Raw genomic sequence first — 11192 nt, forward strand, 5'->3', positions numbered from 1 at the left:
GTTCTCACTACTAGATTTGACTCATAGTGATCCATCTATTTACAGCCTCCCAAGAGCTGAAATTATAGGCTGGTGCCACCACACCCAATCTTAATTGCCATCTCAGTGTGCCCCGGGGGGCGGGGCCGGTACGGTAGACCTGGGGATCAAAACCCCTGTCTCCTGCACCTGCTTACAAGTGCGTTAATCTGCTGAGCTATTTGGCCAGCCCTAACCCTCCTTTTGTTGAGGCAGTGTCTTGCTACATTGTCCTGGTGGGACTAGAACTTGGATCTTCCTTCCTTAGCTTCCTTCCGTGCTTGGACCACTGTGCCTGGCCCCACATATTTTTATGTTTCTAGATGATGTATATTTTTAGATAGGTGGCCCACATTTTATTTCTCTAGTGACATATTTACAGCAGAATATAAATTAAAGGCCTGCTTGCGTACCAAGCCCCGGTCTTGTAGTTGGTTCTGTCAGTAAGGTGAGACCTCCTGCTGGCTCACAACAGAATCGTTTAGTCCTTGGTCCAGGTTTGGGAATTTTGCCAGCTTTCAGCTCATCAATAATTTCTTCAATATCCATAGGTATCAGGTCCTCATAGCAGTTGTCATTTATTTGAACAATTGGTGCATTTGCACAGGCTCCCAAACATTCCACCTCTACAAGAGTGAAAAGTTTGTCAGGTGTAGTCTCCCCAACTTTTATTCCCAGCTTGTTCTGAAGGCCCCCAAGATGCTTTTAGAGTCTTGGGGCAAGCAAAGTGTAGTAGTTGTACACCTACTGGTACAACTGGCTTCCGGTTGTACATTGTATAAAAAGTCCCTACTCTGTATACTCTCATTGGAGGTATTTGTAAAACTTCTGCAACCTTGTTCATAGCAGGGATGGGCAACCAACCATTCTGCCTTTGGGCTGAGTCCAGGACTGGAAGCACTGCTGCTGCTTTATGTCCTTCTGGACAATTTTTTTTTATAATTGCTTCTAACCTCTTATAGTTTCCTGGTGTGAATCAAATGAAGTATCTGGATTAGTCTCGGGAGTATCTCTATGCCCCCAAAAGGCTCCTCCAGCACCATTTTGCACAGCTGTCTTATGCAAATTCCTTGTTCATCTTCCCCACAGGGCACTGAGGCCTGCTGTCCCAGGCCGCAGAACAAAGGAGAACATGGCGGCCCCCCAGTGTACCTTTCCAGGCTGGCAGCCTAAATTCCACAGGCCAAGATAATATTTTTTAAAGTAGCTTTTTGAGATAAAATTAAACATTTCCTGAAATAGCTTCAAAAAAAGAATTGCTGTTAAATCAAAAAGTCTGGAATTGAATGCTTTGGAGTCATCCCTCCTTTATGAAGACAGAAAGTCTAGGAGCAGGGCCTGCTCTGCACCCCCAAGGATGCCAAAGAGGCAAGTGGAGAGAAGTTCTACCTTCTGGCCTGGCCACATGTCCTCCATCACATTGCCACCCACAAATGGGACAGTGAGAGAGAGCAACAGCGACTGGTAGGGACCCAGCTCTGCAGTGTGATTTGAAAAGAAGTCATGTCTGAAGCAGAGAGAGCCTCATGTGTAGCTGAGGCCAAAGCTGTGCTTTCTGCTCAGGGCTCTGGAAACCCAGAAGCCAGCCAGTGCACGCTCCTTCCCTGTGCCTCCCATCAGCCAATCTTCTCCTGGGCTGGGCCTTGCCATCTTTTCTTTCCTTTCCCAGGATGTGGAACCACTCACTTGTGCTGGTCATTAACAGCGGGGCTGGGAATGTAGCTTGGCGGTAGGGCACTTGTCTAGCTTGTGTGAGGACCAGGGTTCAATCCTCAGCACTGCAGAAAAAAAAAAAAAGAATTAAAAATAACTTCAGAATAAACATGAACAAGTTCATTATTTCTTCTTTAGAAAACTAGTAACAGCCAAAATTCTAGTGTAAGAATAAAGATTATTTTAGATGCAGGTTTTTTTTTTTTTTTTTAAATGTATTTGGTTGTAATAAGGTCTCAGTATGCAGCTCAGACTCATGGTGACCCTTGTGATCTTCCTGCTTTCAGCCTCCTCAGCACTGGGATTACAGGTATGTGCCACTGGGGCTGGTGCAGCATGTGGTGCTGGGGATTGAACTGTGGTCACTGTACTTGCCTAAGCTTGCCTAAGCAGGAGCTTTAATCTGCTGAGCTATCTCACTGGCCCCAGTGCAGGGACAGGTGGGATAGATGAGGTGGTGTTGAGGTTCTGGCACTGATGAGCAAAGTGCTGCAAGGCCAGGATGTGGCCTTTTGGAGGATGGGTGGGCAAAGCCAACAGACTGGTCATTCTGTCCAGAATCATTTATCCAGCAGGAAGAGCCAGACTTAAGGATGCAGAGCCTGTCGGTTCTGCTGGCTCCAGGGCTTTCAGAGCACTTAACTCTGTCCCCAGAGGGGCTCCCAAATCTGTCTTCCTAGAACAGGGGATTAGGATCATCTTAGGTACTGCTGTCAAATGTTCTGTTTCACTGGAGGACATCCTGAAGGTGATCTTAGAGCATCCTCTGCATAACTTCTAGGGAAGGAGTGGAAGCCTGCCCCCCAGGCCTTTCTGAGGCAGGCGACTGTCATTTGGGAAGGGAGAAATACGGGGAGCTGACCACATTTGTGGGTGTACTTACCTCCCTGCCTGTGGATAGCAGAAAGACGCTCGTTAATATAGCTTCCCTGCAAGAAATGAAGAGGCCTAAGCAGGTCTCCAGAAGTACTCCTGTAAGAGATCTGAAACAGAAATTTTAACATGCTACATGTGTTGAGTTCTCCTTTAAGTACCATAGGATAGTAGCTGGTGTCAAAAGGGAAGACTTGCTAAACCCTAAAATCTCAAGAGATTGCCCAAAACATTTTAGCCCTAGAGGGGGTTCGCTAAGCAGAAGTTCCATACTATGGATATTAATGGGTTTTTTTAGTTTAGTTTTTTTTTTTTTTTTTTTTTTTTTGGCAGTACCAGGTTTTGAACTCAGGACCTTGCACTTTCCAGGCAAGCACTTATTCTACTGAGCTATCTCCCTGGCCCTGCTGGATTTTTTTTTTTTAAATCTTTTAAAAAAATCCCATAAAAGGGCTGGAGGCATTGCTCAATGGTAGAGCATTTGCCTGTCATGTAAAAAGTCCTGGTTTGATTCCCATTTTTTTTTCTTATTATATGAGTGTTTGAGCAAAATTTGATATTATAGATGAATTAAAAAATAAAGCTTTTGTGATTTTAATACCGAAAAATCTTACTAACCAAAGATTAATACCTGGATATTTGTCCTTCCATGTTTATGTTATACACACACTCACACACATTGACATGCATGCATACTTAGAAAAAAGACTGAGTAGTTTCACTTCATATATACTGTTTTGAAAACTCTTAAAAATGTTTAATATATTAACATATCTTTCTGTGTAAAACTGATGCAACTTGGAATCTGCATATGCAGTAGTGTAGTAGATAGATATTCTGTATCTTATAGAACTGAAATCCTTGCTATGTCCTGATTTTTTTTTTTTTTTTGAGACAGGGTCTTGCTGTGCAGCACAGGCTGGACTTGAACTCACTGTGGACCCCAGGTTGGCCTAGAACAATTGTGCTCCTCCTGCCTCAGCCGCTTGAGAGCTAGGATTACAGGCGTGTGCCACCACATCCCGGGCTGTCCTGAGTATTTGTGTATATTTCAAGATTGCCTTTAGGATGTAAATTTTCAACATTATCTATGTTAAATCTCAATCCTTAAAATGATAGTATTGAAAGGTGTGACCCTTTGGAACTGAGTAAGGTATGAAGGCTCCATTCTTGTGAATGGAATTAAACAAGAACATGGTGGGCTTAGGCTATAGGTCAGTGGTAGGACACTTGCTTAGAATAAATGAAGCCTGGGGTTTAAACCCCAGTGCCACCAAATACATACATACATACAAACAAACAAGGATGAAGGCTTAGATCTGAAACATCCCCCCAAAGTCTCACCCCCTGGAAGGTAATGGCTCATGATGGTACTGCCCTCATCAAAGGGTTCACCCATGGGTGAGATAAGCAGCTGTCATGCTGTTAGGAGGAGGGACCTGCATGAGGTGGTGACTAGGGCATGACAAGGAGGTGGCCCATTCTTGGCCCGGATGCTCTCCTTCCTGGATGCTGGGGAATGAGCAACATCCTCTGCCAGGTTCCTTCACTCTGCCCTGTCTGCCTTGCAGCCGGCTCACTTCAGACTGAACCCACTTAAAACCATGACCCAAATCAGTCTTTCCTCCTTGAAGCTGTGGGTTTTGTGTGTTTTGTCCCAGTGACAGCAAAGTGACTGATACAGCCATGTTTCCTACTCTGCCACTTAAGGATGCTAGATGGTGCCATTCCCAAGGAACCTCATGTGCTAATGCCTCAATCTTGGATGACCTTGTCTCCAGAACAAAAAGAAATGCATTTATCTTGTTTTTAAATTGGTCAGTCTGAGGTATTTTATCATAGCTACCCCAGAGCACTAAGGCAATCCATGATCTCAACAGATTTTGTTAGCTAACAGTACTACCCCTAACATAATGGACACACACCTCCAGAGCCATTGCTGGAAGCCTGAGTATAAAGAGCTAAACCCTGGTGGTGCATGATGTGCCCTACAGTCCCAGTGCCATCAGTTTCATGTGCTGTACCCTGGGGAGTAGCCCCAAAACAAGCTACCGTGCCTGAAGAACTGTGTGCCAAACATCTGGCTGGCTCCTTCCTTCCTTTCCTTCCTTCCTTCCTTCCTTCCTTCCTTCCTTCCTTCCTTCCTTCCTTCTTTTCTCATTATTTGCACTCCCTGCAGTGGCCACACATTTCAGAAATAAGCAAAGAGGCCTAGCCAGATAGCTCAGTGGACTAAAGCACCTGCTCCGGTAGGTGCAGGGACCGGGGTTTGATACCCGGCACACTGTGCTGGCCCCGCCACCGGGGCATGCTGAGCTGGTGACTGAGTCTGGGCGTGGTGGTGCACCCCTGTAATTCCAGTGCTTGGGATACTGAAAACAGGAGGATCACTTCAAGTCCAATCTGTGTAGTGAGACCCTGTAGACCCTATACTAAATATAAACAAGAAAAAAAAGAGAACTAAGCAAAGAAGATATTGACCTCTGTCACCCAGTTGGGAGACATAAGTTTATGGGAGGTCTGTCTGGGAATGAAGTCACTGGTTATACTCCTGTGTCATGCCGTCTCAGGAGTGCCCATTTCCTTGTCTTTAAAATGACATCTGTAATGTCACAGACCTATACAGTTGTCACATTCAGATGAAACAATACATGGGAACACATCTCAACAGTCACTTAACGGAATAGAGACACCAGCAGCCATATTAATAAAGACCGGTAGGCGTTGAAGGCTGTGATTCTCAGGAAATGCATTCATATTTAAAAGAAAAAGCAGAAGCTAGGGAGACTAGCAGTCAATGCAGGCAGCATGTTGAGCAAATTTTTGGCTTTTATACTGTTTAATATCTTTCAGCCAACATTCAGAAATCGGAAGCTTTCACATATATAGATTTGTACTGCCAACACGTCTTTAAAACATGGAGAACTGCAGGCTGTGGTCCAGGCTCTGCAGGCTCTGCTCCAGAGAGCTGAGTAGTAGCTTACCTTTCCATGTGCGGTGTGAGAGATGGGGTCTCCCAATGTGTCCCCACATCCATCCTAGTTGACTGTCCATTTATCATACCCACCATGCACCTGTAGGTAGCTAAGGTGTGTTCTGCATCTGAAAGAATGATATGTGTGACTGTATGTATGGTATGTATGCATGTGTTCCTGTGGGTGTGCACATGTGAACCCACCTCATGGCTAAGTTAAGCAACCCACCCTGGAGCGGAGGGGAAATAGCTTTTTTTTTTATGTATTTGGTACAGGATCTGCAGGGTGTTCAGGATCTCACTGCATAGATTGGACTCATAGTGATTCTCCAATTTTCAGCCTCCCAAATGCTGGGATTACAGGTGAACACCACTATGCCCAGTCTCAATTTCTGCCTCAGCACACCCCAAGGGTCGGGCCAGCATGGCACACCAAAGATTCAACCCTGAATCCTGTGCTCTGCTTAAGCAGGTGCTTTAGTCTGCAGAGCTATCTGGCCACCCCTTGTCTTTTTTTTCTTGGGGCTAAAGATTGAGCTTGGGTCCTCATGCGCACCTGCCATGTGCTCTGGCACTGAGCTACACCCTTAACCACACAGGTACTTTTGTGGTATTGTGGGATGTGGTTGCAATCTCTTGCAACGCAGGCTTGAACTCATTTGAAACCCTTCTCAATGGTGTATGGCCCAAGACTTAGTGATCCTAGCTTACCTCCATTATAGGTAAGACAGGAAAGGAACCTTCCTTAGGTTGAAGCAGAATTTTCAAGAGGCTTAATGGCTCCTAAAAGATCTTTTGGTTTTCACTGAAACCTCTAAAAGTTAAGAAAAGGTTTCCTAGAAACAGACTGATGTTGCTTGGTGAAGGGGGTATGAAATCCTTGATGGGACTTTCCAAGGCTCAGCGGTCAAGCAAGCTGCACCACCTCTACCCCTTCCTTTTCATCCCTCCCTCCATCCCCTCGCCCTGTGCTGCGCAGCACATCTCTGGTCTGCACTGAGTTCACGCAGGGTTTAGGCATGTAGGAGAACATGTCCAGAGGGGCACACTGCCCAGCCCTCACCTCCAGCCCCATGAGGGGTAAAAGTGCTGCCTAGATGTGGGGTTGGCCAGGTGGGCCACTAAATGAAAGGGCATGCATCTGACCCTCAAGTTCAGACAAACCCTAGTGACTCTTGAGTGAGCACCTCCTTAGGACATCAGGAAGCAGCAAACTCTCACTGCCTTTGATGTCTCTGATTTTCAATGCAAAATTGTCATGTGCCCAGGGAAAGTCTTCCAAAGGCCCAGTGCCTGTCCAGGCAAAGCTGCAACAAAAGATGCAGAGCTTACCACTCCGCAGGCCGCAGTGCAGCTTTCCCTCAAACTATTGCTTCATTGATAGTCCAGACTTCTAACCACTGACCTCCCTCGTTTATCCCAGAGAGAAGACTCCTTCTTATCTAAGGGAATGCTAGTAGGAGAGCATCAAAAGGTCATCAAGGCTTTTGCTTCCTTATTGGTTTTGAAAATCAAGTTTCAAGCAAGATTCAGCCTGGTCCTTACCACAAGGATGGAAATGGCCAACATAGGTTGAAGGGAAGCGTAGTTTCTCCTTTGAGTGGAAGAAAGCATGTGCGGGCCGAATTTCACTCCTTACAGTTCCTAAACCACTTTCAAAAACAGAGCTGAAATCATTCAGAAATGGTCCAAGGTCCAAGTAACATTCTCATCTGCAGTTTTCTTTGGAAATCATTCAACAGTAGATATAGATATCCAAACCGATATTCACCTGTCCTAGGGAGCTATATATAGGGAAACTGTCACCCATTGGTAACACACACTGCTTCCCTTTCATTCTGAACAATTAAAAAAATTGTTTACAAAATCGACCCTAAAAATGCTAAGTTAAAGATGCTCATTTACATTTGACTTTCAGTGCAGTAGTTTGAAGCCAGGTTTCATGCATGTTGAACATATACTCTACTACTGAGCTATGCCTCCAGATCCAAATTTGATATATTTTGAGCAAATCACATTCATATTCTCTTTGAGCATCCATTGTTTTTCCAGTAGGGACAGAGATTCCAGCATGAAGTCCTGGAAGCTAAACTCCAAGCAGAGGTCTGTACTCAGCAGCCAAGAGAGCGTTTCAGGAAGCCTACCTGTCAGAACAGGGTACATCCAACTGAAGTGTTCAACTTTGCTGTGGGCTTGTATTTAACAGCATCCAAATGGTCGTTCTGTAGTTTTATTAAAGGAGCCGGATCCTTCTCATAAGTTTTCCATTAATGGGATTATAAATTGATATAATTTTAAGTCCGAGAATGCAGAACTGGTATGTGGTAAACACAAACATGTGTTTGGTGTTAGATAGAAACTAGTGCCGCCAAAGCGGGCAAGTGTTGTAAACTTCAAACGTGAAACAGATGGGACGTAATTAGAGGCAGGGAAGTGATGACAACAGCCGTGCACTGTAGCAATAAATGAATTGTTAGTTTAGGCAGGGATCGCTGTGGGCCCGCTGGATTTATCACGTTCCTAGCTGCTGTATGAACTTGGTGTTACCCTTCTCTTTGAGAACACGAAGGCAAGAATTACAACTTGGAAGCCTGCAGCCTGAATGACTCATGCTCTCACTCTGAAAAAGTTGATCAGGATTACCTTTTGCAAAATGGATTAGCCAGTTGGTGAGCAATCTACATTTTGCTTTAACCCATGCTTAGATCTTAGGACCACATACTTAGTACCACTTCTGGATAAATTCAGTTGCAATAGGTAAAGGCCACTCCTAGGGCTCAACCTAGTACCTGGGAGAGTATGGTTACTCTGCGTGTTGGTGACAGTGACTTTTCTTTTTGTAGCACTAGGATTTGAACCAAGGGCTTTTGCACTCAGCTATATTCTTAACTCCTTTTTTTAATTTTGAGAAACATTTGAAGTTGGGATCCTCCTACGTCTGTCTCCCAGAGTGTTGAAGTCTCAGGCATGCACTCCCATGCCTGGCTATGACAGTGGCGTACCTCGAGTCACAGACTTACACTGTTGGAACAGCTTTCACAGTTGAGTATGCTGAAGGGAAAGAAAACCTTGTTAGAATTTTATGATGCTCAGAAAGTAAAGTTCTAAGGAAAAAAATCTTATTTTTGGAGGGAAAAAAAAGCTATGAGATTTTCCTTCTGGGGTGTCAATGGAGAACATAGCTTTCTGATTAATCTTTTATAAGTGGAAATCCCTTCTGAACTCCATGTTATCCAAAAGATAATTTTAACAAGACACTATGGACTTACTGGGACCCAAATCAAACCAACTCCGATACTACTAATGTGGGCCGACATCAAGCTTTAAACATCATGCACCAGTGCAGCTGAGAAGGGTTTTCATTCACATTTGCATTGACTGATACACAAGTGTGTCAAGTGCTTGGAGCCTCAGAAGGCAGACGGTGTCTAAGGATGAGGTGAAGGGCAACCTGCAGTGCTGAGGAGGACGCCAGGATGGGGAGTACCAATATGGCATCTGTAAGACAGAGGCCAAACCAACGCAAGCATTGGCAGGGCTGAACGTGTCCCCCAGAGCTCACATGGTGGAAACCTGGTCCCCAGTGCTGTGATGTTGGGGGATGGGCTGAGAGGTGCTGGATCATGAGCCCCACTCTCATGAGTAGAGCTCTGCTGTCGCCTGCAGAGTTGTCCCTGTCCTCCAGCCCTCTCTTGCCTTGCTGTCCCCTGTCACTCGATGATGCTTCAAGAATGTGCTCACTGGATGCCAGAGCTTTTGGGCTTCTCAGGCTCCAGAATGGTGAGAAAATCTGTGCCTTCTTGTTATTAATTCTCCAGTCTTAGGCATTTTACCGTAGCTGCACAAAACAGACTACAATATGCACAGAGTTACAAGCATGTTTTGTTTCAAAGCCAACCTGTTCCATAAGTGAAAGGAGTCTTGTGGTTGAGATGCCCCCTCCTTTTCTTTATGGAAGACTCCTGGTTTTAGAGACAAGGCACATGACATCCCACCAGGCCCTTTCAACCATCGACCTGAAGCCACGACGTTTGGAAGCCCCATAAAATTATCAATGCTCACCACCCATTCCACCACCGATGGTTTCCAACTGTAAGATGATTAAGATTTTTCTTTGAGAAGACCATTTTCTTTGGTTTCAGAGGCTTATATCTGTTCTAGTTGGAAGAGAAATGGACTCACACCGAGTTAAGTGACCTGCTAGCACTCATTTTTAGGAAAATGCAATGCTTGAGTCCTAGCTTCTACCTTTGTAAGAAGGACATGTTAATATTTACCTTTCCTACTTACATGATGCTCAACTAAATGATCAATATAAAAGGGCTGTGTTAGTATATTGTTATTCATGCTACCTGTGCATGTGATTTTGTTGCCTTTTAGAATGCTTTTCCTTTTGCTCTGCCAGGCCATCTTCTGTGCAGTCTTCATAAACCTGTTAAAATGCTACCTGTTCCTTCTGACCTCCTGCAGAGTTTCGGGGCACTCTGTGTCTTTTTCAGGCATCTACCACCCCATATTGTCATCTTGTGTTTACTTGTTGATTTCCCAGTGGGACTCTGTGCTCTTTGAGCCTAGGGAGGACAGTGTTCCCGACTTCTGGTGTCATAGCTGGCGTTAATGAATGCTCGTGGGACGCCTGTTTACTTAATGCACTGGAATATTGGACAGGCTATTTCTAACTGCATTCTTGGGTGGTAGATTCTAGGTACCAAATTCCAGCAAGAACACACTTCTTGTTTGCTTTCTGTGCCAGAAGGTGGCCAAGGAACAGAGGCTTACTAGGTCCTGGTCAGATGCAAGATATTTGGGCCAATCTGTCCAGGATTCCCTAGAACTGAAGGAAGCAAACCCCTCCTTGGTCACCATTCACACTGCCTAGAAACACACAGGTCACACTCTGTTATGCTCAAGCTGGACGACTGTGTAAAAGGCCACAAGGTACCACATATCCTTAAGGCAGTGAGCCACATGTGCTCGACGGAGAGCTTTTTTTTTTTTTTGAGTACCAGGGATTGAACTTGGGACCTTGCACTTGCCAGGTAGGCACTTATGCTACTGAGCTATCTCCCCAGCCCATTGATGAAGTGCTTTTGAAAGCCTAGAATCACTTCTTAATATTCTTCCTATTGTTGGGTGGGGGGGGCATCACCTGTTATCCTAGCACTCTGGGAGGCAGAGGCAGGAGAACTATAAGTTTAAACCCAACCTGAGCAACTCAGTGACTTCGCAAGACCTTATCTCAAAAAAAAAAAAGAAAGAAAGAAAGGTCTGGAAAGGTAGCTGAGGCATAAAGCATCTCCAGGTTCAATCCCTGATATTGGAAAGAAGATTTTTAGGATCACTTTCAGTGTGCAACTTGTAGTTGATAAGCAACACATAAATTTTGAATAGATAAGTCCAGATCTTTCTCATACTTTTTTCTTTATTTTTAGCCACCACAATATGCCAAGGAAACATCTCTTACATAGGACTGCCCATTATCATTCCTTTCTGAGTTGTCTATGTAAATAGTCTGATGAACAGAACACAACTTATCGAGTAGGGCCATGCTTGCAACTTTTGGAGACTATTTTTAATTCATAAGCCATTGCACCATTATGTTTCTTCTCACTCC

The 11192-nt window shown here is 44.7% G+C and overlaps 1 pseudogene; it reads right to left on the reverse strand.

The window, feature by feature from the left end:
• Positions 1-411: 411 nt before the first annotated feature.
• On the reverse strand, positions 412-1152 carry LOC101568091 (annotated as a pseudogene).
• Between the last annotated feature and the right edge of the window lie 10040 nt (positions 1153-11192).

Source organism: Octodon degus, unplaced genomic scaffold, assembly GCF_000260255.1.
Source record: "Octodon degus isolate 3935 unplaced genomic scaffold, OctDeg1.0 scaffold00141, whole genome shotgun sequence".
Lineage (NCBI taxonomy): Eukaryota > Metazoa > Chordata > Mammalia > Rodentia > Octodontidae > Octodon > Octodon degus.